The 16613-nt window shown below is 34.4% G+C and overlaps 1 protein-coding gene across 3 annotated transcripts in view; it reads right to left on the bottom strand.

Annotated features, from left to right (window-relative positions):
* LOC6581540 (spectrin beta chain, non-erythrocytic 1) overlaps positions 1-16613 on the bottom strand; it is a 38741-nt gene that overhangs the window by 20626 nt on the left and 1502 nt on the right. The gene's annotated exons all lie outside the window — the stretch shown is intronic.

Below are 16613 nucleotides of genomic sequence, written 5' to 3'. Positions count from 1 at the left end.
ATGTATCTGTATCTATATATCTGTATCTATGTATCTGTATCCATGCATCTGTATCTATGTATCTGTATCTATATATCTGTATCTATGTATCTGTATCCATGCATCTGTATCTATGTATCTGTATCTATGTATCTGTATCTATATATCTGTATCTATGTATCTGTATCCATGCATCTGTATCTATGTATCTGTATCTATGTATCTGTATCCATGTATTTTAATCTATGTATCTGTATCTGTAACTATGTATTTATGTATCTGTATCTGTAGCTATGTATTTATGTATCTGTATCTATGTATCTGTATCTATATATCTGTATCTATGTATCTGTATCCATGCATCTGTATCTATGTATCTGTATCTATGTATCTGTATCCATGTATTTTAATCTATGTATCTGTATCTGTAACTATGTATTTATGTATCTGTATCTACGTATCTGTATCTATATATCTGTATCTATGTATCTGTATCTATGTATCTGTATCTATGTATCTGTATCCATGTATTTTAATCTATGTATCTGTATCTGTAACTATGTATTTATGTATCTGTATCTACGTATCTGTATCTATATATCTGTATCTATGTATCTGTATCCATGCATCTGTATCTATGTATCTGTATCTATGTATCTGTATCCATGCATCTGTATCTATGTATCTGTATCTATATATCTGTATCTATGTATCTGTATCCATGCATCTGTATCTATGTATCTGCATCTATATAACTGTATCCATGCATCTGTATCTATGCATCTGTATCTATGTATCTGTATAAATGTATCTGTGTCTGTATCTATGTATGTGTATCTATGTATCTGTACCTATGTATCTGTATCTGAGTCGTAAAAAAATTCAAATATCTGTTTTCTTTGCGAACCAAAAATTAAGCATGCTCTGCATTAAACTGCATATACTGCAGAGTATATAAATTCCACACAGCTGCAGCGTAATATGCTTCGACTATTTTTAGTGTCAAAACGGTAATTGCAGCACGACGAAGTTCTGGTCATAAAAGATGAAAGTAAAAACACAATCGCGCACACTCTAAACACAGAAAGAGAAAGAGAGAGAAACAGAGAGAGGAAGTAAAACAGAGAGAAGGCGAGAGCCTGTTTACAGGCTGGCCAAATATAAACATACGACTGCGCAGGCGCAAAAGATTTGAGCAGCCGTAGGGCGAAAAGAAATAGACTGGGGAACACATGCGGCGCACACATGTGTCGACAGCTGAGCTAAGGCAGGAGGCGATATTTACAGTTTTTATATTTTCTGCTATTTTTAAACAGCCTCCCCATAGAGTCGCGTAGAACTGGAGTAAGAGCAGCTCTTTGTGTGAGCCAATCAGCCAGTTAGCCAGCTAGCCTTATAGGAAAGTTGTCTGATTAGGCGTGCAATAACCTCGCAGCACCAAAATCGGATTTGCATAAATCAATAAACATAAGCCAATTTTCTTCAGATTTACGTATATATGGTTATATATACATATATCTATGATTTTTATGTTTTGCTACATAAATGTTTAAGCTTTGCAAAATCACATTTACATGCGAAGAACGTTTATTCAAAGACATTTCGGAATTTAATTATTGGTGTGATCGTCGGAGATAACATTTCATTTGATGAGCATTTCTTGTTAGGCGCTATCAGAGAGAACCAAACCAATAGCTGCGCCACGATCTAATCTAACAATGAGACCTGTAGCACAGCTTGTTTTAATTTTTGTTTCTCTTCTTTTTACTATTTTCAATTTTTGCCTAATTTGGGACTTTTTTTTGAATAAAATTACCTCATCACTTGCCGAAAATTAAAATTCAGTTTTGGCTTCAATGGCAACAACAACTACAACAACAACAACAACTGCAACAACAGCAAGATTCAGTCAGTCGGGCAATAACAATGTTATAAATTCTTTTGTTTGTGCTTGGCATGCTAAACAATTTTCAAAACAAAAAGAGAAAACCTCATTGAAAAAAGAGGGCGAGAGTTGTATTTTTTTTTTTAGAGATACGAGCTTATAAGCCTTGAATTTATTGGGAACTTTTATCAAGCTGACAGCGCCGTAACGGTTGATTTTATTATTGGATTTTTTTTTTTTTTTTTTTTTGTTATAAGTACAGACTTGTAAATAATTGATGGGAAATTCGATTTCTATAGCTAAGAGAAACAGTTCATAAAGACTTGTCAACTTTTCCACAAAAGAAATGACTGGATATATCTGTATAAAAAATAAAATCAAAATCATTCATTATTTATATTTTTCCTAAAGAAAAGATTGACTTTCATGAGAGTTTTATTTCTAGAACTGGATCAGTTTTGTATTGGTATTCAGAGTTTGATTCGTTTAGGTTTGCCGGGGATTATAATTATAATAAAATATTCTACATTTTGATTTCATTCTGTTTTTAGCAAATATTCATTCATTTTATACTTTTTCTACAAGAAACTTAAACCTATACTTTTCACGTTTTTTGGCCATATTATCATATATTTTATTTATAATCCATCATGCATATAAAGTGCGCATTAAAATTGGTTCATGTCTATTGTAAAAAAAATCGGAATTCATATTAAAAAATTCATGCTTTTAATATTTACAAAATATTTAGGTTTTAAATCCATTCGTTTTTCATGTTTCGTTCATTGTGCATTTATTTTCATAAATTCCCAGGCATAAGACTCGACTCGACTTGACTCAACTCATGCTCTTTGTCAGCTGCAGTCAAATTGTTGAGGCTCTTTAAAAGTTATTACCAAACATTTTTTGGCTCATTATTAACTTGACTATAAAAAAGACAGACACGAGGCGAGGGTGTCTGCACGTCTGTGTGTGTGTGTGTGTGTTTGTGTCTTGTCTTTATTTTTATGTCGGCTTTGCTTCATTATTGTGTGCTGCTCCAAAAGTTATTTGCAAAAATTAGTCAATAGACACCGCACAACGCTTCATGCTTATTGCCATTACTTATGTTGTGTGTGTGTGTGTGTGTGTGTGTGTAAGTGTGCTGTGTGTGTGTGTGTATATGTGTGTGTGAGTTTGTTGGTTTGGCATTTGCTACGCCCTCCTGGGGCGTTACACCCGCGTCGTAGATATAGAGAAACCCAAAGACCAAAAACTCCATGACATCATCGTGGCGCAGCTGCGCGCTGGTCTCTAAAAGTATCTAAGTATCTACAAGATACATATTCCAGAGATTCTTTGTGGTGCTGTGGTTCTGCGCATGCGCAACCCTCGCAGCTACTGTATTTATTTATTTGTATTTTGTTTTCTAGTCTTTTGTCTTTTTCTGTGTTTTTTCTGTGACATGTGCTCATTTGGCATGCAAATGGAATTCGTGTGGGCGCCGCATTGGCGAGCTTGGCAGTGAAATTTTTTTGGTCTTTTTTTGTTGTTTTCTTTTTTGTTTATTGTAGCAACATTTAAACGGTTTTTTTTAATCAATCAACAATCAATTACAGTTCGAGAGCTTACAGAGTTTTATTTAAGGCTTGACTTCACAAGCGGCCAAATGCTGACATCATAAAATATTTGGCATAAAGTTCTATACATACCAAATAGATTTCAACATTTGGGCTAATTATTCAGACACAAAATTCAATAAAAAAAAATTTTTAAAGACAAAATGAAATTTCACTCTGTGAATTCTTTTCGGCACAATAAAAATCAATTAAAAGTGAAATTTTTTGTTGTGTGGTTTTTTGATATATTAATAAAGCAAATTTCATAGTTCTGCCTTCGAGGCGTCGCTGAAGTTTCTTTTGTTATTAATTTTAATCAATCTGCAGTCGTAAACCTCTTCTCTGACTGACACTGTTAGTGTACGTGTGTCAATATAGACATATATTCATTAATAACGTGCCAAAATAGTTAGCAGCACGCGCTCTTCTTCTTCTGCTGCTCGTTTTAATTGCTGTGTAATTAAGATTCGTTATACCGGATATAGGCCCATTAATCTGAACGCTTCTTGTAACCCTGCTGTTGATGGCGATTATGTCGAGACAAACAGGTGTCAGATTTTAGACAGGTTTTTATAGCTGATTGATTTCCCTTTAGCTGATGTGATTGACCACACAGACTGAAGACTTCCGAAGTGCTTAGACATTTAAGTAATACCCAGCGAATCGCAATCAGCCGAGCCAATCAATCAGTATAGCAATTAAGCAAGCTAATGCATATTGCAAAACAGAACTGATATTTGGAATTTGAAATCAACTTTCACTGAACTTTAGAGCATTTTTTTTTTTATGTTGATCTTAATACTTGACTTAAGCTGGAGATTATGAAATTAATTATGTGTAAATGTGTATAGTATATAAGAGAGAGAGAGAGAGAGAGAGAGAGAGAGAGAGAGAGAGAGAGAAAAGGAAGAGAGAGAGCAGTTTAAAATGGATCCCTCTCCTAGAGCATTTAGATTATCATAGATTTTTCTCTAAGATCGCTTAAACTTTGAGCTTTAAACAAGTTTCTTAATTTTTTTTTTTTTTTTTTCATTTAGAGAATATTCTTGAAAGTATACAGAGAGACAGCAGAGATTCTTCCTCACAGCATTAATATATTCCAATTCCTATTTATAGAATTTCTTACTAATAGTTTACAACCTTTGACTATCTTAAGTGATCTTTGACTATTGTCTTAGTTTTAGAACATCACATTTCAGTCATCTGCACCTCTTCCTTCCAGCTCCCACTTAGTCTACCTAAAACTAAAATTCTTAGTAACTCTAACAAAAGAATCTTCAACGATAGCACTAAAACTAATAGCTTTAACTTAGTCAGAACAAAGCATATGCTATATTAATCTTATCAATCTGTCAGCTTTACACTCTTACACTACGAGAAGTTGTATAAGAAAAGTTGTTTTCTTATTAAATAACTTTTGTAGCCAAAGTTTATAATTAATTTTCTATAGAGCACAACAACATCGTCATTCTACAGTTACAAAAAGCCCTAACCGTGTGACCATTTTCGAATGCTCTCTGATCTGTAATTAATAATCATTGTCTAAGCTCTGCAGCCCACTGAACAGAGAAATAGAGCCGAATAGAGCAGCATTTCCTTCTTAGCGCTAGAGATAGGGTTAGAATGACTTAATCAAGCATACGAAATCATTTGCATATGCCGCTCAGCAAACACGTGTGTGAGACCAAATAGGGAACCGAATAACAGAAAAAAGTTTTTAAGAAAAAAGAGAAACAACAACATACAAAGTGAGTCACATGCCTTATAGAGTGTGTATTAATGACAAACACTTTTGGCTAACCCCTAAAGTCACATAGTAAATATTTGCTCAACTCAACAAACAACGCAACGAATATTTCCGTTGCGTTTCGCAGGAAGTTGCCAAAGTATTTTCAAAATATATTTATGTGATTTGTTATCAACTGCTAAAAATTCAAGAGCTTGAAGACGCTTCATAGAAAAAGCAATGAGCAAAGCGTTATCAGCTCGTCAATTCGACTGTCGGCAGCTGTGTAGACCCCTTTTTTCATACCCGGAACCCATTGAAAATTTCAATTTGGGGGTATAATGTTTTCACTCTTGAAATGTTATGATGTATAGATTTCCTTAATTCAATTTAATTCTATCCCTCTGTCTTTACACTAGCTTATTGTAAAAATTTTACATGAATCTTGTTTCAAAACATTCAATAACTATTTCAACAAATAACAAGACACCGCCTGAAACAAAAAAAAAAAACAAACAACAATTTGGTACGGGTATCTTCTAGTCAGTCACTGTCTACTGCAACACTCTTGTTTTTAATTAAAATGTAGCAGAGCATACGATCTGGGATCTACAAGCTGCAAAGAAACACTTCCAATTTCATGCCCCAAAAATAAATATGAAATAGTGGTAAAAGCTTGTATCTAGAAATTATCGAGTTGTACTTCAATTGAAAGCGAAATTGTGACCATGTGATAGGACAATATTAATAATAATAATAATAATAATCGTTTTTTATCGAAAGCCCATTTTCGAGTGAATTTCTTAATTGGCTAAGCCCTAGACTCGATTCTCAACTGTCAACCGTCAACTGTCAACAAGCACTTCCCAATGTTTGTTCAAGTGCCCGAAGACAAGCGAGAAAAAAAGTCTATAAGCAAAAATTTTTTAATTGCCTCGTTTATTTGTAAATCATTTTTTTTTTTTTTTTTTTTTTCAAAAATAAAAAGCCATTAATAAATTTGTATATGATCATTTCAAGTACAACCTTCGAGCCCATCAGCTGAGATGTTAACAACATGTGATAAGGCTCTAAAAACCAAAAAAAATATGCATTTTAAATGAATTTCAAACGATTTCAATGTGTTTTTGATGAGACACGAACAACTGTGATATGGGTTTGTTATTACAGACATAACCCTAAATAAAAAAAATAAATAAAAAAAAAAGAAATATATATGTATTTATATATGTATATGTATCTACTGCCAATTGCAGTTTGAAGCACGTTGCGCAAACCAAACTCGAAATGTTCACAATAAATTAAAACAAAAAAAATTTTAAGCGTTTAGTATTACATGATACCAAATACACTTTTTGATGACGTTATAAAACAAATTGAAAACAAGTTAAAAATAAGTGGGGAGTATCTGACTAAAAGAAAGTCGTGCCAACAGCTTTTGGGGTAAATCAGCAAAGGTATTGACATTTTATCTGCGTAGGGAATCTTTAGTTATATTATTTTTTGGATTAAGTCAAGATTAACAATTATCTAAGTTATGTTAAAATGGTAAAAATAGAAAACTAGAATTTACATTAATCTAGGAACAACATTTCTGTCTCCATAACAAAATGATTCCGATATGCAATTTTAGCGTATTATTCCTCATCATAAATATACATATATCACTGTACATACTACCTACATCTACCAATATACCCTCTCTCTACAATTTCAATGCGCATTCAATGTAGAAAAGCAACCTTCACTTGAGTTGATATTGAAGAATTCTTGCAAACTGCTTGCTGTTTCTTTACTTTTACGCATAAATTATAAATAAAATGGTGTGGGTTCTTTATAATTTGGAGAATGCTATCTAAAAAGTATTTGCAGACATTGTAAACACAGTCAGTAGCTCTTCGTTTGGGGGGCTCTAAGCTTATAATAACTGTTATAAAAGCTACCTTAACTATATGGGCTTACAGACTTATCAACCGAATCTTTTAAGATTCGTTTTTTATGCTCATTTCATTATCTTAAGCTGCTTAGCCAGTTCGCCTTCAGCTTTTTTAATATTTTTATTTTTTGCACTGTCAAAAGTTTGTCTGACACGCCTCTTGCACGCCTCCTCGTGCCTTGCCATTGGGTGGCCGATGCAAAACGTGTTTCCACATTTCGGCATATGCAAATTTGACAGAGTGCCGCTTCGAACTGTCTTCCCCGTTTTGATAAAGAATGCGCGTCATAATAAAACTTGTAAATAAGTAAGCCAAACAAACCAAAGAAAAAAGGAAAAATATTTCTATATACCAATTATGTATGTGCATACGTATATATATTTGTATTGTATATAGGCATGTATATTTCACGCTACAATGCTAAACAGAGTGAAGAGTTTTAAGAAAACCGGTAAAGAATATTTGAAAGCAACCGAAAATATTTTTGTAGCTTGTCTTTTGATTATACGTTTTTATTCTTGTCTGCTCACTCTCTTTCTCTCTCTCTCTATTTTAACTCTCTATCTATCTCATGCCATGCTCCTCTCAATTACCGTCTGATGTCAGCGTTTAAACAAATATTTTGCTATTTAACCGTGTAATTATACCCTTTAAGCAGACCTACCGCATATGCTAGCTCAATCAAGTTGTCAACTAATCAGGAATAAATATATATGCATAAATAGAATACAACATAATATATAGAATATTTTATGAATAGCTTCTCTAAACTCCAAAAGTATCCTCACTCATTCAAAGAAAGGATTTATACGAAGTAACGCTCAGTTGAGGAACCTTGAACCTATTAATACTACTCAGTAGTACAATAGTTCTCTTATATAATAGATCTACGAAAACTTTACTCAAAATTAACTAAATAAAGCTTGAAAGAAAACAATAAATATTTAACTAACACCTCAAAGCTGTTAGCGTGCTTTGAGTACGACTCTTGAAATTTATTTCTAGCTCTCAGTTTTAATATTATTTTGTCTCTCTATTTTTACAGCTCCAGCTCCAAATGTCACTCAAACAACAACAAATACGACAGTAATATTTATAATTCAATATATTTATATATCTATTTAGAGAGTCTGGAAAGCGTTCGTATTCAAGGTTAGGAACCAAACGATCTCGCTTGCTCGCTCGCGCACATTGAATGCAAATGCAAAGCATTTGTTTTTAATGCCCACTTTTATGTGTCTCTTAATTGTTGACGAGTTTTGTAGTGTTGTAGTCATGACTTTTAAGACTTTATATTCGCATCATCATCATCATTATCGTCATCATCATCATTATTACTATTATTACCATAGATCATAGAGAGAGAATGAGCAGAGAGAATGCGCGTTCCCAGCTAATTAATCAAGAATTCATACAGTTAGCTCTGTCAGCCATGACTGGTTTCTACAGCTACTACGCTATGTGGCCCCATGACTCAGACTCTCGAAAACTGGGCTCTGACATCATGTCGTGAACTATGTATAGTATGTTCTTTGACTGCATTTACAGTTATTGCAGTTTCTACAGTAAACAATATTTATCGAAATCACGAATCAATTGATAAGTTTACACAAAATGCTATCTGCCATTAGATAGTGTATCTATTTAGTATACTCTTGCGAATGGAAGTATTATAAATTAGCTGGTAGGTATGTATCATATATCATATACATATATTCGAAATATCCTACGAGTTCATTTGGTATTTATATTCGAGTAGCTGGCAAAGTTAAATATTTGATCTAGGTCAGTTTTTTGGGTTGTGAATTGAATGCTTAGATATTAGGATAGTTGCAATAGTTGGATAATTGGGAGCATTAAAAAACTATTGAAATATTATGAAATAAAGACTTATTAGTAAACAATTTAATTTAATTTTCTCAATATATATTCATATATGCATATATATCTGTATATATAGTGTATCAACTCTTCGTAAGCTTGCAGTAAATATTTTGTGTAACGCTTTTTTTATTGCACTGATTAGTACTAAAAATATATGTATGTATATTCATATGTATATATTGAAAAACAAAAACAAATAAACTCGTCAATTGCAACGAAGGCAATTTCAGACTAAGTCACTTTTTCCGCTTTGACGGGACGAGATAAAGTTCAAAGTAAATAACCTGGACATGCCGTAATTAGGTTTTGGACTCTGTCACCCTCGATGCACGAGTTGTCATATATATACACTGTATATACATACGAATAAGCAGTGTAAGTACGCCTAAGAATTTCATATATTGAAAGAGGAGCAAGGCAACGTAAAAACCCCCCAAATATCCCATACTTGGGGCTTGGCTTTGTCTTTCTGGCCTCTTTTCCGTTTCTGCTTCTGTTTCTGCTTCTACTTCTGCTCTTGACTCGTCTTTTTGGTTCACATTTCACAGCTGAACTGAGTTGAGCTCAAGTCAAGAATTTTTGGCATTTCTGTTTTGCTGTTACGCTTTTTGATTTCGATCGATGGCCAAGACTACACTTAGGGCATAACTTATATATGCACGAAGAAGAGGTGGAAAAAAGCAGAAGACGCGCCGTACAGAGGCCTCTGCGTATGCAAAAAAGGGGAGAAGCTAGCGCGTATAGCGCACAAATGCGCATTGTTCTTGTTCGCTGCTTTAGTTAAATACACTGAAAACAATAAAGACATTTGACTAGTAGAGCAATTGAAACTTGGCTTGGAATTAATGAGAGCTGCTTGAGCTTCTCTATTAGATTAGCTGTCATGCCTTTGCTTATGGAAATCAGATTTTTAGTATAGTTTTACATTAACTATGTTATAGATATTCCCCCTATAGGGCATCTAATGTTTCGTTGCTGAAGAACCGTTTTGTTGCTGTTCAAATCAATGCCCTCCCCATCGTGAGGCATTGGGGGGGCCATATCATCAACACCTTCCTTAGCCAGCTGCACAAACACAAAAGCCGACAACAGGCCAACAGCAAAAGCAGCGGCACTTTTATGGCTTCATCTTTTTTTTTGTGTTTCTCTCGCTGACTTTTAGAATGCAGCAGAGAAGAGAGTGTGCGAATTCGATGAATGCTCGACTAGTAAATACCTCACAAAATTTTAATCTAGATTTTCATTCACTATCTTATAAAATTATTCAATTCCAATGATGAGATTTCATATTAAATCAATTCTATTTAAAATTTGTATCTAGGCTCCATTTATATATAACGCCTTTTATCACTATTGAAAACTCTATAAAAAAAACTCTATACTCTTTATGCTTATATATACTCTCAGCTAACTCCTTCTTCTTCCACCTGTATATGTACATACCCATTCACAAGCACATCAAACCCTTTGCTTTTTCGACATTATCATTTAGTTTAAGGCATAATGAGGCATATACTAGGAAAAATAATTACAGCTGCGAAATTCTAGCAGAGGCTCGGTGTAAAGCGGAAATAAAGTGCGCAAAATGTAATTAATTGCGGCCAAGAGGCAGCAGATCAGATCAACAACATCAAGCCAACGCAGTCCATGCCCATGCGGCGTATGCTTAATGGCAAAAATTGTCTACAACAATGTTGTTGGCACTTCAAAAGCACAGGCAAAGAATGAGAGAGACAGAGAGAAAGAGAGAAAGAAAGAGAGAGAGAGAGGGGCAGCGACATATCTCACGACGTGCTTGGGATCTCGATTTCGGTGTTTGTTGACTCTTTTCTTTTTTTGCAAACTAATAAGCTAAATATTTTGATTGGACTGCAACAACAGCAACAGCAACAACAAAGAACAACAACATCAATGAACCGGCAGACGTTTATTAAATTCGTTTTGTTTCATTTTGGGGCCGCTCCGCAGATTGCGAGCAATTTGCCAAAATTAAAGCCAGAGTCAAGGCTACAAAAAAAAATTTGATTTTGCTTTTTGTTTCTTTTGGCCGCGATAAGTTTGTTTTATTTGTAGTAATTTAATGCAGCCACGCCTACTTTCTAGCTGATAAGCCGCCCACTTTCTAGCACTTCAAGTGGTGGCATAAATTTGTAGTTTTTTCTGCTGCAGAACACAGCAAATTCAAAGTAAATCACAATTTATTTGTTTGTAATCTCTTACCTTTTTTTATTTTATAAAAATTTAATTTCATTTTAATCTTTGTTTTTAAATAGATTTTTTCAGTTTCCTTTTAGTTGGTTTCCTTTTTTGGCATTGCTTCAAACCGGTTGCTAGTTTTTTATTCACTCTGCAAATTTTAGCTTTTGATTAATTACTTCCTCTTTGAGGAAGAAATGAAATAAAAAATTATATAAATCATAAAATTCAAATTGAAAGTTTTTCAGTTCTTTGGATATCTATGAATCATTAGCTGACAGCTTTCTAAAAGGTCGAAAGAACTAGCTGAGAGTTGCTGGCTGAGCTTAGATCAGTCGGCTATTTTAAAACATGCCTTACTCGGGGATTCTCAGGAATTTGAGGAAGAGCTTGATTGTGAAGCTAATTTCCGGAAATCTTTAAGTAATTAATTAGCTGTGTATAAGTCCGCGTACATCTAGCTAATGTGCTCTAATTGCGTTACTATGTGAGTCTCATGCATTCTCATGAGTATTCAAGTTAGATTAGATTAGATGTGTCTAAAATGCGTTAAACTATTAATGGAACACATGTGGCAAATTTATTTTATAGTTTAAGATCCGATTGTATATAATTATTACTTCGCCCTTCTATGCAATTCTCATGAAGAAGAGCTCAAACTTTTTCTAGAAAGCTATACTATTTGCATGTCCAATGTAAATTTTATATACATATATAGTATATAGTATATATATGGCGAATTCCACACACCCAGCAAAAACACTTGACTTGATTAGCCAAATTCCAAGAGACGGCAAAAACTAGACAAAGAGAGAAAAATATCAACGAGCAACTGGAAATTATTTATGGTGCGACTCCAAACTTGAAAGCAAAGACAAAAACAAGAAAGAAAAATAGTAAAACCAAAAAAAAAAAAAGAAGAGAAAAACCAAAAGAAAAAGCAAACACAAAGTTTTTGGTGAGAAATTTCACTCAGTCGGCAGCGGAAGGCGCAGCGAGTTTCAAGGTTGCCACACGATAATAAAGCGAGCAGGTGAGATCTGCTGTGACCAGGTGAACTGGCAGAGATTGTATTATTATTTGATTTCCGATTGTTGCAATTACCTAAGCCACAGCTGAAAAAAATGAAAAGGGAATGGCCCAAACAGATGACAAAATAAACTACGAAATAGCAATAAATAGACTGTGGAATAGAAATGAAAAGCTGAAAACATAAAACGAAGTTGTGTAAATCGAGGCACGCTCTAGTAGGCATTAGATAAAGCTCTTCGTTTTTTGGGTATGAAAAATGAAGAAGACTTTGAAATTATGGTATAAAACTTATTAACAATTAACTGAAAATTTTGTGGAAAATGAAAATTCAAACAACTTTCGCTGCATTTGATGTGATTTGATAGATAGCAGATGAAATTCGATAATGACAGCTAATGAAAGAGATAGAGTTTGATTTGCATCAATTTATTAAGCTGCTCTCGTATATCGATTTACAGACATCTACACATATGTGTACATACATAAATAAGACTATATATCTGTAGGGATTCGACTCTGTTTTTGGCTCTTTTGCCAGCCATAATCCCACACATCGCCCAAAAAAAAAGTTGAGTGCCAAGCAAATAATTTCCAAAAAAAAAAGAACCGACCGACCCTTCACATCTGCACACACACACACACACATACACACATATAAAGCGAAAAAAATTGCAACTGTAATACCGCAGCAAATCGTGCAAATTGTTTGTAAAGTCAATGTAACTTACATATACAAATGCATGTATCTACGCATATGTGTATGCGTCTATATATATATGTATGTGTAAAGTGCATTTCCTGTACTGTCTTCATGAACATTGTTGCTGTCGCATTTACTCCCATTGTTGGTGTTGTTGTTGTTTGTGTGTTTGTCATATGACTTTTAGCATATTTTTTGGCTACGCATGAAGTCAAAGAAAAAGAGAAAAAAAAGAAAGCAAGCCCACAACAAGATGTAAAAACCAGTTTTGGCTGATTCGAGTTGTTGTTGTTGCAGCAGCAGCAGTTGCTGTTGCTTTTATTGCTGTTGTAGCCTTGAATGTGCATTTACTGTTGTTGCTCTTTGACTGACTCGCTGTTTTTGGCGCGCGCGAAAAAAGGAGAGAGAAAAAAAAATCAATTGCCAACATGTAAGCCAAGTCCAAGTGATAACGTCCCGACTAGCAGTTATCCTGTAAAGTCACTGAGACTTACACTTTACATTAGCATGTTATGTTAGTAGCATAGGCATGTTATGTTAGTGATGTACAAGCTGCTGTTAACATTTATATGATAGTTGGTTCTGTTAATAGTCTGTACCTTTAATGTAGCTAATGTTAAATAACATTTTAATGTTAATAAAAGCTAAATTACTTTTTATATGCAAGACTTGACCGTCTTTGTCTTTTGCAATTATTCTCTTTGCTCTACCCCTCTCGCTCTCTCTCATTTTCTCACTTTACGATTTTGATCTGCGGTCTCTGTCGCACAACCGTTTGCCGTTTTGCACTTTAACTTACGGTTGTTTCTAATTGCTTGACACACTTGGCAACCAGCTTCAGCCAATTGGAACTATCTATGCATATAAACTTACACACTAATGAACCCCTCCTCTCTCTCTTTCTCGCTCTCTCCCTGTCTCTGTGTTTGTGTGTTAGTAGAACTAGGTAATGTAAATGCAAAATCAACTTGTTTGATAGCAACCACAATTGAAAACAGTTAATTATAATTGTTTCTAGAAGTTGTTCCAGCTGAAGACGCAAAAGAAGAAGCAGTAAAAAATCCCTTTCAATTATTTCCACTTTTAATATAAATCAAGTCCAAACAAAACCTTGAAATTGTCATGAAATACCATAAAATCTAAAGTGAATCGTTATCAATTTGGCAAATTATTCAAGGTCACAATATTGAATCGGAATCTATATATATAAATGATATATATACTATATTTAACACATTTATTGATATTTATTTTCGCAAAATGCGATTAATTTGCTGGACTTCGTTACATATGAAATGCAGCTGATAACTGAAAATTGAAAACTCGAACTGTGAATCGAGAATCGATTATACAATTTTATTTAGTATTAAATCATTGTCAACTGAATTTGTCATCGTGACCCATAAATGCAATGAAATCAGAATTAAAAACAAAAAAACAAACTGCACAAAAAGTATTTCCATTGACAGATAACGTAATTAACATGTAATGTGAGCTCATCTGATTTCTAAAAGCAGCCTGACAACAAATTCCCGGTTGAGTGTGCACTTAGGTAATACAGTAAATGCTCAATGAGAAGAACAGATATTAGAATTGTATAGAATACGAAATTTTACGATGTCATTGTCGTAGTCCATAGAACTAACTGTCTTGTGGGATTATATTTATATATCCAACATCAGCATTATTATTATTATCATTATCATTATCAACTGCAATATTCATTAGGACAAAAGACACGATCGTCATATTTCGTATAGATCATCACGAATCGAACCAATGCACTATATAAAGTCTATATAAATTCTGCCAACATGAAAGAGTCCAATTGGAATCCTATACGTAAAAACTCTTTCAATGGAATTTTCTTTTCCACAACCAAGTCGCAAGCTCAATTTCAATTGGCGGCGCATCTCAACAGTTGAAACTAATTCAAGAGGTCTTACGCCCCACAGCAGTCAATCTTCCAATTAATTAGGCGTATCTAAGTTGAACTGTTGTCTCCACTTGAGCAATTATCATTGGAAAATTGAAAACTCAACTTAATTTATGATTCTTATCAGCATATTGGGACCAGGAACAATTTGTATCTCTTTTTTATTTCCCTTTCACAAGAGAAACCGCTAAAAAAAATTTTTTTAAATCAACTTTTTTGTTGCTTTGATTGATTGAAGGTCTAAATATAAGAGCTTGTGATTGATTGACGACTGTAACTGGAATGGGAGCTGGAAGTGGAACTGGAATCGGAATTCTGTTTTGGGATTACGTGTGGCCAACTTTCAATTGTAAATGTGAAGTATAAATAAAATACAACAACAACAAAGTACAGCGCACAAATTGCGCAAAACGCTAAAGAATGCCACGCCAACAACAAGCAGCAGCAACGGCAGTGAGTGCAAGGAGCGCAGTAATAGCAACAACAAAGACAACATGCGGCCAGCTGCAGCAGCAGCAGAAAAAAGAATGAAAACAAAAGCACAGCAAAAGCATCAAATGGACCAACTTGGCTTTGCCAATTGGAATATTTTATATGTATGAACATTTCATATGCAGTTTGACAAGCCCTGTATGAGTACATATGCGCGTTGATCTTTCACTCTCTCTTCCTCTCCTCTCTCGCTCTCTCTTTCTCTCTATCTCCCTACCCCTCCCTCGCTTTATCTGTTTGTGCGTCGTTGGCCTTTGGCTGCCCCCGTTAAGCGTAATTTAATTTAGCGCAATTGTCTTGCTTACTATGGAAATCACAGTTAGCGGCCAGCGCAATGCCTCTCAAACTGCTATTTATATTAACGGTAGTGCATTAACATGAACATACTTATACATGAGTGCGTATGGGTGTGCTTACATAGAATTGGGCAAGGGTTGCCAGACTGGAAAAATGCGAGAAAAAAGCTAGATTTTGCAGAGAATTAGAATTTAGAAAAAAATTAAACAAATATAGAAATATTTTTTTAAAATCTAGAAAATTTATATAATATGAAAGAAGTAAATATCGTTTTTAGGATAATCAGAAAGTTAAATATACAACACAGAAAAGCAGTTAGTTTTGGTAAAACATATACAAAAAATCTAAAATCATATAAGAACTAGATTAATTCAATGAGCTTGTTTTATTTGTTGTATTCAAATAAAATATATAGCTAAAATTAATAGCCACCCACTGCTTATCTATAGAAAAGAAGCTAGCTTTGGAACAGCTAAATTGGCAGCACTGTCGTGCAAGTGGCCAACTGGCTGGGCCAGGCGAAAATGCCACGCGGAATGCGGTTTAAAAATAAACCAAGCCCCAAAGCAAGCTGGCCACAAAGCAAAGACTAAAACGTGCTTTGGCTAGAGACCCTATTTAGCCTAGTTTACAGTTTACAGCTTACCAGTCGAGCCAGGCTAAATGACCAACTCGCTAGCTGCCGCTGCTGAGCACCTGTAAGCGGGCTGCGCAGTTGCTCTATCTCTATCCCCTCCCATTCTCTCTCTCTCTCTCTCTCACTCTGTCTCTCTAAATGCTGCCTGTTTCGTATGCTAATAAGAAAAGTGTGACAGCGTTCGCAATTTTATGACAGCAACGCACGCAATGTGCGCCCTTCTAATCAAACTGTACAGTTTGACAGCTTCCAACTAGGTTCGAATTGGTTGCGGGTTATGCAACAAGTTTCGTATGTTATGTTATGTTGCTCTT

This window comes from Drosophila mojavensis, unplaced genomic scaffold (assembly GCF_018153725.1).
Source record: "Drosophila mojavensis isolate 15081-1352.22 unplaced genomic scaffold, ASM1815372v1 contig_74, whole genome shotgun sequence".
Taxonomy (NCBI): Eukaryota; Metazoa; Arthropoda; class Insecta; order Diptera; family Drosophilidae; genus Drosophila; species Drosophila mojavensis.
The sequence above is the reverse complement of the archived record's forward strand: the minus strand, read 5'-3'. Positions and strand labels throughout refer to the sequence as shown.